This window comes from Balaenoptera physalus (genome assembly GCF_965194825.1).
Source record: "Balaenoptera physalus genome assembly, chromosome: 21".
Classification (NCBI taxonomy): Eukaryota; Metazoa; Chordata; class Mammalia; order Artiodactyla; family Balaenopteridae; genus Balaenoptera; species Balaenoptera physalus.
The window spans coordinates 25,305,918-25,322,857 of NC_138902.1; the positions used below are offsets into that span (position 1 = coordinate 25,305,918).

General features: G+C 37.1%; 1 protein-coding gene and 1 long non-coding RNA gene across 3 annotated transcripts in view; one reads left to right on the forward strand and one right to left on the reverse strand.

Moving 5' to 3' along the window:
• Positions 1 to 8,572, forward strand: part of LOC309651766 — a 75,672-nt gene extending 67,100 nt beyond the window's left edge. Inside the window, exon 2 of the long non-coding RNA XR_014258377.1 lies at positions 8,264 to 8,572. This is a non-coding gene — a long non-coding RNA (uncharacterized lncRNA). The remainder of the gene's footprint in view (positions 1 to 8,263) is intronic.
• SGCZ (sarcoglycan zeta) overlaps positions 1 to 16,940 on the reverse strand; it is a 921,176-nt gene that overhangs the window by 886,752 nt on the left and 17,484 nt on the right. The window lies entirely within an intron of this gene.

A 16,940-nucleotide genomic window follows, 5' to 3' on the forward strand; every position in this document is an offset into this window, starting at 1 on the left:
ATAAAAGTAGTTATAGGTAGACTCCCTATAAAATACTTTTCCTGAAATTCATCACATTTGGTAGCCACAAAAAGAAACTTAAGTTTCAGGAAAATTCTATTATCTGAATATAACACAAACAATCAAAATCTTGCTGAACTTGTTATTTTCACAGGCACTGTTTTATTTGCTTTAGGGGAAGTCTAGATTTCAGATTTCTGTCTGGAGCACATGGATGCCCACACCCATCTATCTCGCGATGTCTATAGATATTTACGGTTGGTTTAGCCACTTAATGGTTACTCAGGATGATTAGAGTCAGCTGGATCTGAGACTACCGTGAAGGCTGCCACGGGTCTTTTTAAGCACGAGAGGAGCAGTAAGTGTAAGTTTTCTTGGTCCAAATTACAAAGCTTCATCACCAAGACAAGCTGAACCAAACCATTCGCTAAAGCGGTCTGACCTCGCCAATCTCTGATCAGTTCTGGTGAGCTCTGGAATAGTAATAAACCACTAACAGTCACTCATTAAAAGGATTATACACACTTTTATAGATAGTAAACTGATTAAACACATTTTTCCAAAAAATAAATAAATAAATATGTTGTGGGTCTGTGTTCAAAGTAAGATAGTGATGAAGCAGTACAAACATTAATCCAAAGATAGAAGTCATTAGTGTTCGCAAGAATGCCACTTTTCCTTCATGATGGTTGAATATTGAAAGTTCATGCTTGCCCCTGGCTTGAGCCTTCCTTCCTCAAGAGCGCATTTTTAATGTCCCCTTGTAGTTTAGGAAAAAATGGAGCTAATGCCGCCTGGGAGTGTCCAGAACATCTGTATGGTCCCATCTACTCTGATACCCATTATGAGTAACATCTGCCCAGAGCCAGTAATTCCTTCCCTAGGGATAAGGTTAAAAGCAAAGGCATTTCCAGTTTCAAGAATTAGGAAGTTTTTATGTACTACTTTATTCCAAAATTGTTCTAAAGGAAGTTGGCCATATCAAAGACCCTGTACAAGTTCTGTATCACCATACAGAATTCCCAGAAAACTGTCAAGAGGACTACATTGATATCACTACTGTTATCAACTCGCTATAAAAGAAAATACAGAAAATATCTTGTTACTTTAGATTCCTGGAATTGTATCTTCTAAATGTCAAGTAGTTTAAAGAAGTAAAAGGATAAAATATGGTTATAACAGTTGCAGCTGTAGTAGAAATGGAGTTACTAACAGACAGAAGGCTAGAATTGGGAGAGAATAAAATTCACCTTTTCTTGAACTATTTTTTTTTATACAAAGATATAAGAAAGTTGTGGAAAGATATTTGGCCAGGAGGGAAGATCAAAGGGTAAAGAATTCTACCATCATACTGAAGACAATCTTTTGGGAAGACTGATAGAATCTCTTTTTACCTTTCAGCCATCATGTCCTGCTTATGAGCTTATATTATGTTACAAAATTGATAGGATCAAAAAAGTGACTATCATTACAGCTCAAATTAACCCCACAAAGTTGGATAAGAATTGAACTCACTGAACTAACTCTTTGGAAATTTCAGTGATAGTGTCAGCTTGAGTCCCATAACCATAAGGCTGGACTCTCAGTCATGACAAATCACACCAACCCCAGGCAGGGCTACAATCAAGGTCCTTGCCCCCCTTGCTCTGAACCCAACACTGAAAAATGTGGAGGAAATATCACCAGCAATGTCTTCTCTCTCTGTTTTTTTTTTTTTTCCTAGTTTGCAGGCATTCATTTTTCCACTTGGCAGTTTTGAAATATCAGCATATACCAGTAGACTAGCTTGCCTACTTATACAAATTAGAAGATGAAATTCTCCTGCATAAAGTCTTTGAGCAAAGTGAAGCAATAGCAATAAAGCTTACAAAACAAAGGCTCTGCATATTGAAGTGCTCTGCATACCAGAACAAATAAAAGTGTCATTTTGATTTTACTTTGGTAAACATACATGCAATAAATTCTATGTAAAATAAAGACCATTTATTATGTAATATGAATGCATTTTAATAAAATTCTGTTTTTCTATTCTATTAGATTTTGCTTTCCCCAATGGGTTGAGAGGGAACTTACTTAGGGTATATAGTTTTTCTTAAGTTTTTGATGAAAGCCTTTAGATTTTAAAATATCTCAAGGAAACAACATTGCTGAAAGCATGCATACAAATAGGCAGAATAGCTATTTAATGCAGGCCTGTGTAAGTTTAAACAACCTATGTGCTCTACTATAAATAAATAAAATATCCAGAATCTGAGACTGGTTGAGCAAAAAAGTAGTTAAACTTGGTGAGATGTGAAATTAGGTTTTAATGCATGCAAAACACATTCCAATGCATATTTTTAGGTGTAGGCTGATTGACTTTTTTCAGTGTTTAAAATTAAAAGCTGCCTTTAGGCAGTTAACAACCTTTGGAGAGCTTTTGATATTATTAAATTCAAGCACTTGCATTTAGTTCTACCATAGAGCCATGCAAAGACCAACACAAGTCTCATCCGAAGCTAGATATTTACGTGGCTAGCTGGCAATACTGTCCCATGCAGCCTGCCCATCAGCTTCTCTTTCTAGGGTGAACCCGCCACCCTTCTCAGGTGAATACACTCATTTTTTCTCACATCTCAATCATGTTTCACTCATGCTTGCCCGCTCTCATGAATATCATGTTAACAATAATAATGAAATAATAATTGAGATATAGATGGATAGCTCAGTGCCAATCACTGATGACTGTACCCATATAACTATCTCATTTTAGTCTTACAAGCTATAAGGGGTAGGTACAATTATTTATCCAATTTTTCTATTTGAGGACATTGACATTTAGTGAAGTTAAATAACTTGGCCAAGTTCAAACAGCTCACAAGTGGAGCTGGAAATGAACCCATGTCTACGTGGCTCCAAAGCTGAGCAAAGAGAGAGTGGGTCCTAAAATTGGCTTCTCAAAGGCTGTTAGGTTGTATTAGATTTCTTCTTCAATGAGAAGCCTGCAACTCATTTTACTCCATGATTAGGAATTTTCCATGATTAGGAAAGTAAAGATCTTTTATAATCAAATTAAACTCTGTTCAATAACTATGGATTAAGTACTTTTTGTACAAGATATTGGCTAAGTGGGTGGCTGTCTTCATAGTATATTTATTTATTAGTTATTATTTAAATTCATTTTTCTTCAGAGTTTAACATTCTCTGGATTGAACTCTCTCAGAGACTGTGTGGGTGACCGTCATGATACTATTCTCCTTAACTTTCTCTTGTATTTCTCCAAAGCAGTTTTTGTTTGTTTGTTTGTTTGTTTGTTTTTTAATTTATTTAATTTATTTATTTATTTTTGGCTGTGTTGGGTCTTCGTTGCTGCGCGCGGACTTTCTCTAGTTGAGGCGAGTGGGGGCTACTCTTCATTGCGGTGCGCGGGCTTCTCATTGCAGTGGCTTCTCTCATTGTGGAGCATGGGCTCTAGGCGTGCAGGCTTCAGTAGTTGCGGCACGAAGGCTCAGTAGTTGTGGCTCACGGGCTCTAGAGCACAGGCTCAGTAGTTGTGGCACACGAGCTTAGTTGCTCCGCGGCATGTGGGATCTTCCCGGACCAGGGATCGAACCCGTGTCCCCTGCATTGGCAGGCGGATTCTCAACCACTGCCCCACTGGGGAAGCCCAGCAGTTTTGTTTTGATATGTTTTACATAAACATGGAAGTCTGTGATTTGTACAAAATACAAACTAACAATCTTGATTTGACTGTGTTAAAATACACTGCTGAGTCAATCTAATCTATAAACTCTGATGCATCTGATGCAAAGCTTCTACTGGAGGTTCTACTTTCATATACCATCATTTATTTCCTATTACTCACAGGTAAAGATTGAATACCAAATTCAACAGACTGGTCATTTGGGAAAGGTGTGTTTTTCTTTTTATGACTGTCAGATGGTGATGGGAATTTTACCCCAGGATGAAGTGTGACACTTTTATCCCAATAGTTTTATTACACAACAGGGCAAGTGTCTCAGGAGCCTGAGTGGATGGTATATTTACCTGAATGTTGACTATTATCCACCTCACCCAGATGAATACTGAATGAAACAGGTGCTTTAACTAAGGAGAAATCTGTCCCGAGCACATAGATCATTTCTAATCACATACTCACTTGTGTCTCATAATGAATTTGGAGGAGGAAGAGCGGTAAGATTAGTATTAGAAAACAGCTTTCATTTAAAGGTTAATTAATTTGACAAATATTTATTAAGCACCTACTATGTGTAATGCACTTTTCTAGATGTTGGGAATAAAACAAAAAATAAATTAATAACAAAAATAATTTGATGGTAGCTGTAAAGAGATATAAGAAATAAAATGTATTCATTTTGTTCAACATAACTCTTATGAGAACCATACGTATGGTTTTAACGATGCCTTTGAAACACACGTACCTGTAATATAAACTTATAACTGACAAACACTAATCTTAAAATAATTTCAAGAACACATAGAAAACATCCATCTACAAACATACTTAGCAGCTGAAATACTAGGAGAAAATCACTTTTCTCAATAGAGTCTAAAGAACCGGTACCGGTCTGCCGCCTGTCAGGACCCGGGCAAGCACGGCAGGAGGTGAGCGGCGAGCGGCCGAAGCTTCATCTGCCGCTCCCCCTCTCTCTCGTTATGCCTGGACCATCCCCTCCCCTCCGCCCCCATCTATGGAAAAATTGCCTTCCACGAAACTGGTCCCTGGTGCCTAAAAGGTTGGGGACCATTGGTCAAAAGTACATACTAAGGGCTTCCCTGGTGGCGCAGTGGTTGAGAATCCGCCTGCCAATGCAGGGGACACGGGTTCGAGCCCTGGTCTGGGAAGATCCCACATGCCGCGGAGCAACTAGGCCCGTGAGCCACAACCACTGAGCCTGCGTGACTGGAGCCTGTGCTCCGCAACAAGAGAGGCCACGATAGTGAGAGGCCCGCGCACCGTGATGAAGAGTGGCCCCCGCTTGCCGCAACTAGAGAAAGCCCTCGCACAGAAACGAAGACCCAACACAGCCATAAATAAATAAAATTTAAAAAAAAAAGAGGGCCTTCCCTGGTGGCGCAGTGGTTGAGAATCTGCCTGCCAATGCAGGGGACATGGGTTTGAGCCCTGGTCTGGGAAGATCCCACATGCCGCGGAGCAACTAGGCCCGTGAGCCACAATTACTGAGCCTGCGCGTCTGGAGCCTGTGCTCCGCAACAAGAGAGGCCGCAACAGTGAGAGGCCCGCGCACCGCGATGAAGAGTGGCCCCCACTCGCCGCAAATAGAGAAAGCCCTTGCACAGAAACGAAGACCCAACACAGCCAAAAATAATAAATAAATAAATAAAAATTAAAAAAAAAAAAGAGAGTTTCGTTAAGAAAAAAAAAAAAGTATATACTAAAACCAGAAGTTTTTGAGTTAATTAATATACGTGGAATTGGGATTTCAAAAGTCATTTTTATAGCTCTCTTTGAATAAACCAATGTTTCTAAAAATAAAAGTCTTACTCCAACCTTCTCGTTACACGGTCCTGTTCCATGAAGTATGAGAATCATAGATATAGTAGCAAGCATGCCTTCTTACTAACAGTTATCTACAGCAGGGGCGAAGGGGGACTAAAAAGAGAGAAAGTGAAGACATCAAAACCACAGGGCTCTAGCAAATGGGTCCTGCCTCACCTCCACCTCTAATAGTCTGGGTAATGCTGGTTACAACCAGAGACAAGTCAGGTCCTAAGCATTCAGTTTCTGGACTGTTTAGACTCAACTAGGTTATAAGTTTTTAGAAAACTGCATAAACTATTGTACATTGAAATAGTTTTATTTGCTTTAAGAAGTAGAAGTCAATATGAAAAACCCCAGAGTTCCTCTGGATTTAAGAAGAGAGGGATAGTATTAAAACAGATTATTTTAATTTCAAGTGAGAGAAATCAAAATAAGCTAATAAGTGTATGAGGAAGGGGAGATAGGAGTAAAAAGCAAAATTTATTTTCAGGGGAATGTAACAGGACTCTAGAAAGAATGGAATTCTTTCCTCTCTGTTGGGTTTCATTCTTTTTCAGCAGCAGAGTCCACAGCTGTGCACTGCACTTAGTTGACTGAAAGCTTATTTTCCAACCATTTAAAATTCTAGCAACGTGCCTTGCAATAAACCTTTCTCTGCTCCAAACTCAAAAAAAAAAATTCTAGCAATGCTAAAAAAAAAAAAAGGTCCACTGTATCATCAGCTAATCCAATAAATTCCAACAGGGGATATACTGCCCCCTAGAATGAATATTTAAAATGTATTGAGACATTTTTGGTTGTCATAGTGATTGGGCTGGGGGTTGCGGGGAGAAGACTAAGATCCCAGCAATGTGTGGAACAGCTGTGTACCAACTGGGGCTTGAATCCTAGTCCACTGTACACATTTTAAAAATAAAAGTTAGTAAATTTTTACACAATTAATGAGTTGTCCAGGAATACAACATCTATGTAAATGGAAAGAACTGCTGTCTTTTATTTTGTTCAGAATTTACCAAGAGGTCCTCACAACTTCAAAAAAATATCATCAGGAAAAACCACTCATGGAATTTGAGTGGCATACACATCTCTGTCAATCTTAAATTGTAGCTTTTGCATTCCCTGTGTCCTAGCATTTACATTTTGAAATACATAGAACCTCATCAGATAATGCTTTCCTCTTATTTCCTTTTATTTCTCCTTTATATTGCAATTAGGGCATGGTATTTTCAAAATTATGTGCAAGTAGGTTATAGTGTGAAAGCACTTATAAGAGAATTCTAAAGGGGGCTTTGTAAAAATTATTTGCAAGTAAGTTATATTATCAAAGTATTTTATAAGAAAATTTTAAAGGAGGCTTTATAAAAATTATTCCCCATTAAATGTGAATATTGGATCCAATAGGGTTGAAATCAAGTTACTTCATCCATATGCCATGGAGAAGGAATTTAATTGGTCCCGCTTGGGTCAGATGTATCGCCATGCCCCAATTAGCTATAGTAGAGTAGCTAGACTCAAGAAATTAGAAGAAGGGCAGGCCATCCCAGCGATGCGGACAGACAGCCTATTATAGATTTTTCCCGTAATGTTACAGGTCTGGCACAGGAATAATCATAAATGATATCATAAATTAGGTCACTTTCCCCAACTAGCATTTACCCACTTCCAGCATTCCACTTTTCCCTTCCTTATTCCTTTCTCTACACTTACTAGGTATTTTTTTCTGTTCTCTGATTATGCAGGACCTCATACCAGGCCCCCTCATTCATTCAATTATTCACTCCTTCATTCATTTAATAAAACTTCCAGGTGTTTACTCTATGCCAGGCATCCATCTAAATACTGGGAATGGAGTGATCAAACAAGATCACTGACTTCATGGAACATATACTTTATAGCGAGAAAAAAAATAAACAAAAATATTTTTTAAAACTTACTTTGGAATGTGAAACTGTCACTAAGAGAAAATGAGACATGATGATATGATAGGGAATAACTGGGAGGAATTTCTTCCTTTTCTGTCATGGAAAATATCCTACCCTATGAAAAAATGCCCCCACTGTCCTGCTCAGCTAGCAAATCTGATAAATAAGTTTGCACTAAGATATTAATGCTTATAAATGATTTAATGCATTAGCTTTCACTAGCAGTTATCTATCACAAAACTAGAAAAGATTCTTTGCAATTACGTATTTTAGTACTTTCATTTTACACTTACAACAAAGAGGCTGAAAAAAGGATGAAAGAAATACACATCAGAAACACTAACCAAAATAAAGATGTGTAATAGTACAGTGCTTTAGTTAAAGGTGATCTATGTATATTAAAATCAGGAAAAAATAAAATTACCAGAAATAAAGAGGTCATTACATAATAATAATGGTCTCAACTCACCAGAAAAATATAACAATTTAAACTTATACATATCTGATAACATAGTCTCAAATATATAAGGCAAAAGCTAAGAGATCTGCAAGAATGCCATCATAACAGGACATTTTAACATATCTCTTTCATAGTTACAGCTTAAACAAACAAAATAGAAAGATTAGGGAAGGTGAAAACTATGTAAATAATAAACTTAATCTAATAGGATTTGGCCTCCAACAAATGAAAAGATATACATTCTTTTCAAGGAAACTCAGAACATTTATAAATATTGAATTTCTACTGGCAGTTAAGCAATTTTCACCAAGCCTAAGAAGACTGGTTATCATACTAATCATTTTTTCTACCACACAGAATTTAGTTAAGAATGTAGAGTGGAGGGCTTCCCTGGTGGCGCAGTGGTTGAGAGTCTGCCTGCCGATGCAGGGGACACGGGTTCGAGCCCTGGTCTGGGAAGATCCCACATGCCGCGGAGCAACTGAGCCCGTGAGCTACAACTACTGAGCCTGCGCGTCTGGAGCCTGTGCTCCGCAATGAGAGGCCGCGACAGTGAGAGGCCCGCGCACCGCGATGAAGAGTGGGCCCCGCTCGCCGCACCTGGAGAAAGCCCTCACACAGAAACGAAGACCCAACACAGCAAAAATAAATAAATTAATTAATTAATTAAAAAAAAAAAAAAAAGAATGTAGAGTGGAGTTAAATATACAAGTGTGCAGAAACATAGAGAAAGAAACAACCATCTCTTCCTGGGTCTAGGTACCAGTCAACAAGCAGAAGTTCTCTCAGCAAAGAAGCAGAGATGTAGTCTAGGCAAGTGAATATAAAACATTATAAAAGAGGAAACGGAACTGGCATGATCAAGAAGTGAGTTATTCAGTGACATTATTGTAGAATGTGTGTGTGTGTGTGTGTGTGTGTGTGTGTGTGTGTGTGTGTGTGTTGGAAGGTAGGTAAGAGAGTGGTCATAGAGCAATCTCTATATCATGTTGTATCATGTTGAGGAATATGGATTATAAAATAAGCAACAGGGAATCGACAAAGACTTTTAAGCAGGTGAGGGGCCAAATATTATTATCTTATTCTAAAAGGGAAATCTGAATTGTGGAATGAGGATTGCTTGTCGAATAGGCTGGACAAAGGCAGATCAGTTAGAAAGTGTCAAGAACCTGGCTGGTTCCTTAATAAGGAATAATCTCCCTTTGAAGAACTATGAACAGATCTTGCTTTCTGGACTTCCCCATTCTTATAAGTTACATTTTCTTAGGAGATCCCTCACTAGCCATCGTTATCACCAGCCATCTTCAGTGAGATCTTGGTTCCCCATTCCTACTTTGAAATATGCATATCTAGGTTACCTCACTCTTATTAGCCCATATTATAAGTCCCATAGAACAGTTAAAACACAGCTGTGATGACTAAGTAGCTTTTACTGAAAGACTAAGGATATAAAAATAAAATAACTGTGAAGCCATCTAACTGACAGCTGAGATTTACAGGTCAATAACAAACCAATTTCATTAGCTGTGATGTGCATTTCAGAATACAAACACCTTGGCCTATATTTATTGAGATTTCTTCATATTTTTTTCTATGCCTCTCTGCCTAGTTAGGTGGCTTACTCTGTTAGCATATGGTCCTTGGGCCACCTCTCAGAGACAGAGCTGTCAAATTCCCAGAGGCATGTAAAAATGTTTGACTACAAGAAATCTGATCAAAATGTCAAAAATACAGAAAATCAGCTAAGGAAATTGTCAAACATAATTCATGGTTCTGGGACAGTGTAATGCAAAGATTTCATTAAGACAAAAAAAGAAACTATAAAATGAATCACTATTATCTACAAATGATCTGTGGCTCCCTTCTCCCAACCTGAACATTTTAGTCATAATTAATCAGTGGCTACTATCAGGTCTAGCTTCCAGAACCCATCTTTTCTTCATTTGTGAGGGTACCTTTTTGCATTTCTAGAAACCTCTAAATCCCTCTCTATTCAGCATCAGGCCCAGCCTTGGTGAACCCGTTTCAATTCTTTCCCAACTTACTCTGAGATGACTTACTAAGAATAAGAAAGAGAATGTATAAGTCCCTTAACAGTGATTCCAACTATACCCCTAACCCTAGGGCCACAACTGCAACACCGCATTAGAATTCACTGCAATAAGACCAGCATAATTGCCAGAATAAGACAGAGAACATTCAACAAAAATTCGGAATAGAGAAGATGAGAATTTGATCTAGGGTTTTAACTAAAAGCGTAAAAGGGGAGAACTCTGATTCTGTGGTATGATGGACTTGCGGATCAATTAGATGAGTGGGATGAGTCAATGGGATCAGAAGAAAAGGATCCCAAGAGCACCAGCGGGGGTGCTTAAGTGAACGGTGACACACTAAACGAACAGAGAAGTTTTGTTAGACTGAGGTGAGTGTGAAATATCCAGAATTCTAGAGTAGATTGTTGAAAACTAAGGAGGAGGAGATGCATATGGTCTTTGGGCCACCAAAGGTGTAAGGTGGATGTGTATTATTGCGTATCATCTCCTTGCAAGTAAAAATAGAAGTTATGAGTAGATAAGACCACTTAGAAAGTATGCATAAAGTGGGACCTGAAAAATACCATGGACAAAATCCCAGGCAATAGGAACTTTGGAGCTTAGGGTAAAAAGCAAAGATTTTGAGAGTGAAAGATCAAATTGGAAGAGTTCATATATTGCATTCCCATTGAAAATATAAAAAAGACAAATTCTTGCTAAGAATTCAGTAATGCATATATCAAAGATCTATAAGAGTCATGTCTACTTACACCATAGTGAATCACAGGTTTTGTAATGTAATAATTTAGACACTGGATTATTTAAACCAAAGAGAAAGAGAGAATTACCAGTTAAGTCAAATGTTTTTGGGGGAGGAGCATCATGTTTATTCTGTTTACTTGGAGTCATTCTTTCTTTTTCAATTAAGCTTTAAACTGCTGATAACCTTCCCAAATTTTAGTTGATGTTTCTTCTTGTCATCTTCATTCATCCGTACTCCAATACTATTCATCGTAAAACAAGAAGTGGAAAAAACAAGATTTCAATCTTTGGATTTTTTATCGTACTGTGCATGTTGGAATACACTTAACATACAGTTCTACGACTTTGAATGAGCATTGAGTTTAAGGTAAGGTGGGTAGAGCATCTCACTAAACATCAGAAAATGAGGCAAAGAAGACAAAAAATTATACAGTGAGCATGATCACAGATAATTGTAACAATTATGTAAGTCTATGAAACCAAGTTAAAGTATAGCATTAACTATTTAATCATTTGTGATAGAATATCATCACATATAATGTTACGTTTTTAGCATTCTTGAATCATATTTTTCCAAAAGTTGCTGAAATTCCCTTCAGGTGTGTATACATGTGAAACAGGCATTGAAAAAAAAATGACTAGTTGTCAATGCTAAACGCTTTAAAGTCAGTTGTGTTTTTATTTATTATGTGCAAAGAGCTCCTCTTGATTTAGGAACTAAGTGAAATAAATATATATGTAGCAACATAGCAGTATTTCTAAAATGAAATAAGGTTTGTATAGTAATTGGGCTCAGACACAAATGAAAGATCCTCACTTGTACTCGCCACCTGCCAAAAATCTGTTTAACTAATCCAGCTGTATATTTCACATCCATAATTACTAAATGCTTAAAATGTCTCCCAAGAATGCTTTAATAACGAGGACTTTTATGATGAAAACACAACACTATTCGTGGAACTGCCTGCTCTTTGAACCACGACACAAGCGTGAACTTTAAGAAACTTGATGAGATAAAATACCTCAAAGTCCAACTGTCTCTGCTGCCTAGAGGAATTCAACTGATCAAAACATTGATTTTTACAAAGCGAATCTGAAAAAAAATTAAGCAATATGCTGATTCAGATGAGCTCATTTATTTTAACTTTTCTTAAAATAATGTCTCCACACGAGACAGAAGTCATAAGCATGAGAAAGGCAGAGATTTAGAAATGCAGGAGATCATTATCCACAAAGGCCAAATTTGAGAACATTAAGAACTAATAATAATGATTTAAAACAGAATGTCTTAGAACAAGTAGAAGTTTTGATAACATAAGTGCTAAATAGCAGTCTTTGGGTATACAGTGAGTTTCATTTTGTGGCAAGCAGGTTCACAAGTGATGCAGCTACTATGTGCAATGGAAATCATGCACACAGCATAACTGGATATACACAGCATGCTAATTCAAACTTTTTAAACTTTGTATCCCCTGACAAATGGAAGTAAATGCCTACAGAGGTATAAGCTGTTCAGAAGAGATGAGAAATACTGAGGTATGTTCACTGAAACATTATGAAAATAACTGAGTCTCTGCAAAAGGTCTTAATAATCTCTAAGTATACACAAATTTATGGCCACTAATTCTTTATGAAAGTATTTAAGAATAGTGGGAGAAAAAAGTATTATGAGGCCAGGAATTAGGTTAAGACACAAGTATACTTGTTAGAGCTGGGTCACAAACTTGCCTCTGAGCTTTTTAGCAACTAAGGCAAAGTAGAAAACACAATCAGTTTTATGATGAAAAAGATTAAGATTGAATACCAACCGGTTGCTTAGAAGCGTAACTAATTCTGGTACTCAGACTAGATAGTATTTCTCTCTCATGAGTATCACATTGAGAGGGATGTGGAAACCCAGAACGTAATTCAGTAAGTCTTAGATAAGCAATTTCTTACTTGGATTAGTTAGTTTCTCCTTCTGACTTGGATTTTAAAAACCCTCAAATACTGAGTAGATAGAAACTTGTGGAATTGCAGTGATAACAGTATTTTCCCATTCATTACATTGATTTATTAAATCATGTTTCACAAAAACATTCTTGCTCATGGCAGCTGACTTGGTTGTTTCTACCCAAGAAAGAATCAAAGGCTCTTTTATCTCAGGTAGATAATATGTTTTTTTCTAGCCATTCTAAACAAAAACGGGAGTTTAAAAACCAATATGAAGGAGGGCTTCCCTGGTGGCGCAGTGGTTGAGAATCTGCCTGCCAATGCAGGGGACACAGGTTCGAGCCCTGGTCTGGGAAGATCCCACATGCCGCGGAGCAACTGGGCCCGTGAGCCACAATTACTGAGCCTGAGTATCTGGAGCCTGTGCTCCGCAACAAGAGAGGCCGCGATAGTGAGAGGCCCGCGCACCGCGATGAAGAGTGGCCCCCGCTTGCCACAACTAGAGAAAGCCCTCGCACAGAAATGAAGACCCAACACAGCCATAAATAAATAAATAAATAAATTTTAAAATGGTCCACATCAAAAAAAAAATCTTAAAAAAAAAAAAAAAACCAATATGAAAAGAAGTAAGATAATGATAAGGTGTGGGTTAATATTGAAGCCTCCAGCAAAGAAGATGACGGTAGGCTCTTGCCTCTCTTGGATTTAAGTTTGCATTTCTAATTACTTAGGAGTAACCCAGAATGTTCCTGCTTTACAGCCATTAATAATTCAGCCGAGGCACTGACAAAGCAGGTGTGCTTGTGCGACGCACTAAGATCAACCTGATCCCCCACCCAGAAGCCAAAGCTCAAACCAACTTGGTTGTGTACTCTTCATTATGACACTTAACCAGTCACAACTGTGTTCTCTAGAAGGATGCCCAAATCTAGCTCTGACAATGAAAGGGAAGAGATTAGAGAAAATGATGGTTCTTAGGCAGAAAATATGTGTTATCATATAATCATACCATCTAGTTAGACCCTTAAATCTTGAGACTTGCAAAGGCTTTGAAAAGTGTTCTTCAAAAACGGTATTATTCAATATTGATCCCCTTAAGAATATAAAAGAAATGTCCCTCCAAAATAATGTTCAGTTATCTGTATATCTTCATTTGTGATTGTTGGTATGTTAAGTCTCAAAGATTGCCAGTGAGAACTTTAGTTTTATTATGGATTAAATCATCTGGTATTTATTTCCAGGTTTTGGGGCTATCATAAAAGCTAAGTACATAATAATTGTAGTGTAAGTATAATCATTTAGATCTATTGTTTTTTTTCAATTTCAAGACTGATACTAAACGTACAACAAGTTGAAATGCCAAAGCCATGTTAGAGGTTAAATCCAATTTATAGCCCTAACAAAATCAAAATTATTTGCAGTGATTCAAGAGGCAAGATAATGAGGAAGACTCATGGAGCTAGACAAAATATACAGGGTTTATTTTAAAAGATTGGTACAAGGTTAGGAAACTGTTCTTCAGTGGCCTAAATTCATGATTTATCTATCACTTTCTCTTAGGTTTTACTCACAAACATCAACCAACAGTAATTTGACCCAAAGTAATTGATTAGGAATGAGAATATTAGTAAAAAACAAAAAAAATGGAATAACAATTCTTCTGTAACAAGAGTAAATACTATGAGTATGGCTCAAATACTGTCACTTTTCTTTGAAACAAGAATATTAGAGAAATTCAGTGAAAAACATCTACCATAAGAAGTTCTACAAACATCCTGGAATTCTAGCCTACATATAAGAGCATAGTATTTGGATATAGAGAGCATAGATTTGAGTTCTTATTCCATTTTTTATTCACCCTGTGATCCTAGGCATTTTACTTGATTTTTCTGAGCCTCCATTTTGGTACCCTTAAATGAGAATATAATATTCAACAGACAAACTTACTATGATGTTCAAATGAGGCTATATTTGGGGAATAAAAAGAGCCATATTAACTTTATTTATCAATTTGAAAATGATTTTCTTCCAGGAGGGCACAAAAAATGTCATTCTCAAAAAAGTATTCAGAGCCCTAGACTCTCAGACTTGGAAGATAGAGATCAACTGGTCCTGAGGTTTTACTTTGTGTTCCTCAGTCTTAAAGTTCTAGGCTATGTCCTGGGGTCAAATGCAGGGGCAAAGGGGAAGTGGGTTAGACAGAGCCCCCAACCTCTCCTGCCTCCACCAGAACTGCTCCCCTTTTATTGGTATTAGATATGGCACTTGTTTAGAAGATACTGTTTGAACAAGTTCTTTAACTGTGGCAAAATATGATTACAACAAAACCCAGGAATCAAATCCAATTCCTACCTTGCAATACCACCATCACCTGAGAAACCTGTGATACACCCAAGGGGCCACCTCTGGTTGATGGCAAAGCCAGGGTTTAAACAAGGTCTTCTAAGTACTCCTTCAACAAGATCTGTGCCCTTCCCACCATACCAATCAATCCCCTTAAAGGTTACAAGCTGTTAGATTTGGAGTGAGAGATTTAGTACCTTGGGGTGCTTCTGACTTCCAAATGCCACTGAACTCCATTTTGGTGTGGGGTGATCGTTTCAATTAATATCTAAGGCTGAAGCTTCAGCTCCTGTTTCACTGATAGGCATTGCCATGGCAATTAAAGCTCTTCTGGCTAGATAATGAAATCCTTTTTTAAAAAAAGATTTCTGATCTCAACTTGGCATAGAACACTCTAGATAACCTATTTAATTCCAACAAAGCAGTATAAATGTTCTAAAATCGCATCAGGGCTTACAATATTTTTCAGTCAATCTACAAAAATATCATTTAGGAGTATCAAGAAAACTCTCAAGACACTAGCACAGTTTTTTTAATGTTTAGGTTGGGAGTCTCTGTAATTCTCTTGGAGGGATGGTAATCCTTAAGTTTGTTCATTCTGTGGTTGGCCTAGAAGTCTCTAATAAGTTTCACTGAGGGTATAAGATTACCTCATGCTTCTAAACATTTGCCAAGAAAAAGATGAGACTTAGAGTAAAATAAAAACTTAGATGTTAGTATGTTAAAATCTGTACTTGTATAAAATGAGGTAGCTCACTTTTAGTCACATAGAGATTTAGAAGCTAAGAATTTTGTCACAAATCAAGCACAATTCTAAACAATTAAACTTAAAAACTTGTATTTTGACACAAAACATTTATTCATTTATACAGTTACCTATTTAAATGCATATACTCAAAAACTTCACAGATATTTTAACAGAAGTACATGGTCATTTTCCTTAGGAACTTAACGTTGTAAGCTCTGCTAAATCGTATTTTAGCTGAAATTCCAATACACTATGAGAAACACCTCACTAAATATTATATAAAAGGCAAGCCCCCAAAGACGCATGCTGATTTATTGTCTTACAGCATGAAGCCATCTTGTGCAGCTATGATTTTGAGTCCATAAATCCTAAAATATTCTTTTTTTACTGGACCTTCAAAATTTGATGTATTTTCAATTGGTAAAGTCTGGAGATCAGCAAAACTATAACAGCCAGTACAGAGATTGGAATATACACTTAGTGATGACAGTGGCCCACTGAAGATGTCTAAAATTATCATTTGCACAACTTCCCTCAAAGGTATTTTTCTTAATTCTCTTTCCACTTATATCAAAAATGTTCCCTCATCCCTCCTAGCCATATAAAAAAATGAATGTTTCCCTAGGGCTACTTGAAGTTTACTTTAACTTCAGTGAAACAAGTCTATACTCTGCATACAAAGAAATCAAGGTTAACTCTTTCTCCATCTTTGTGACTGGTCCCTGTTATCAAAAGAGAATTGGAACTTGACCTGGATGGACAAAAGTTATAATTCATTTAGATGTGAAAGAGGTCAAATAATTCAGTACTCACAAATAAGTTTCCTTATTCTAAGCCAAGAAATGAATATATAAGGCAGGTTGCTAAAAATATGACATTTGTTGGAGAGTACTATTTTTCACTATGGAATGACTAACAAAAAAATACCACCTACTTACATTCATCACAAAGCCTCCTACACTGCAGTAAGCTGACTTTCCTGGGCTGAGTGGTTTATTGATGAAGCAAAAAAAAAACATTTTTAGAATTCTTCTAAGTGCCAAATCTCTTATTTGATTGAAATTGTAGAAGAATGTACTATGAGACTTGGTTTTAGACCTCAGCATTTTTCAATCAACCACTTGTTTAAACGCCTATGCATTCTTTGGCTAGATTATCATTTCTCACCCGTGCACTTTCTTAATGACCCAGTTGTATTATTCAGGGAAGCTTTTACCTCGCCTATCTAGGGCAAGTT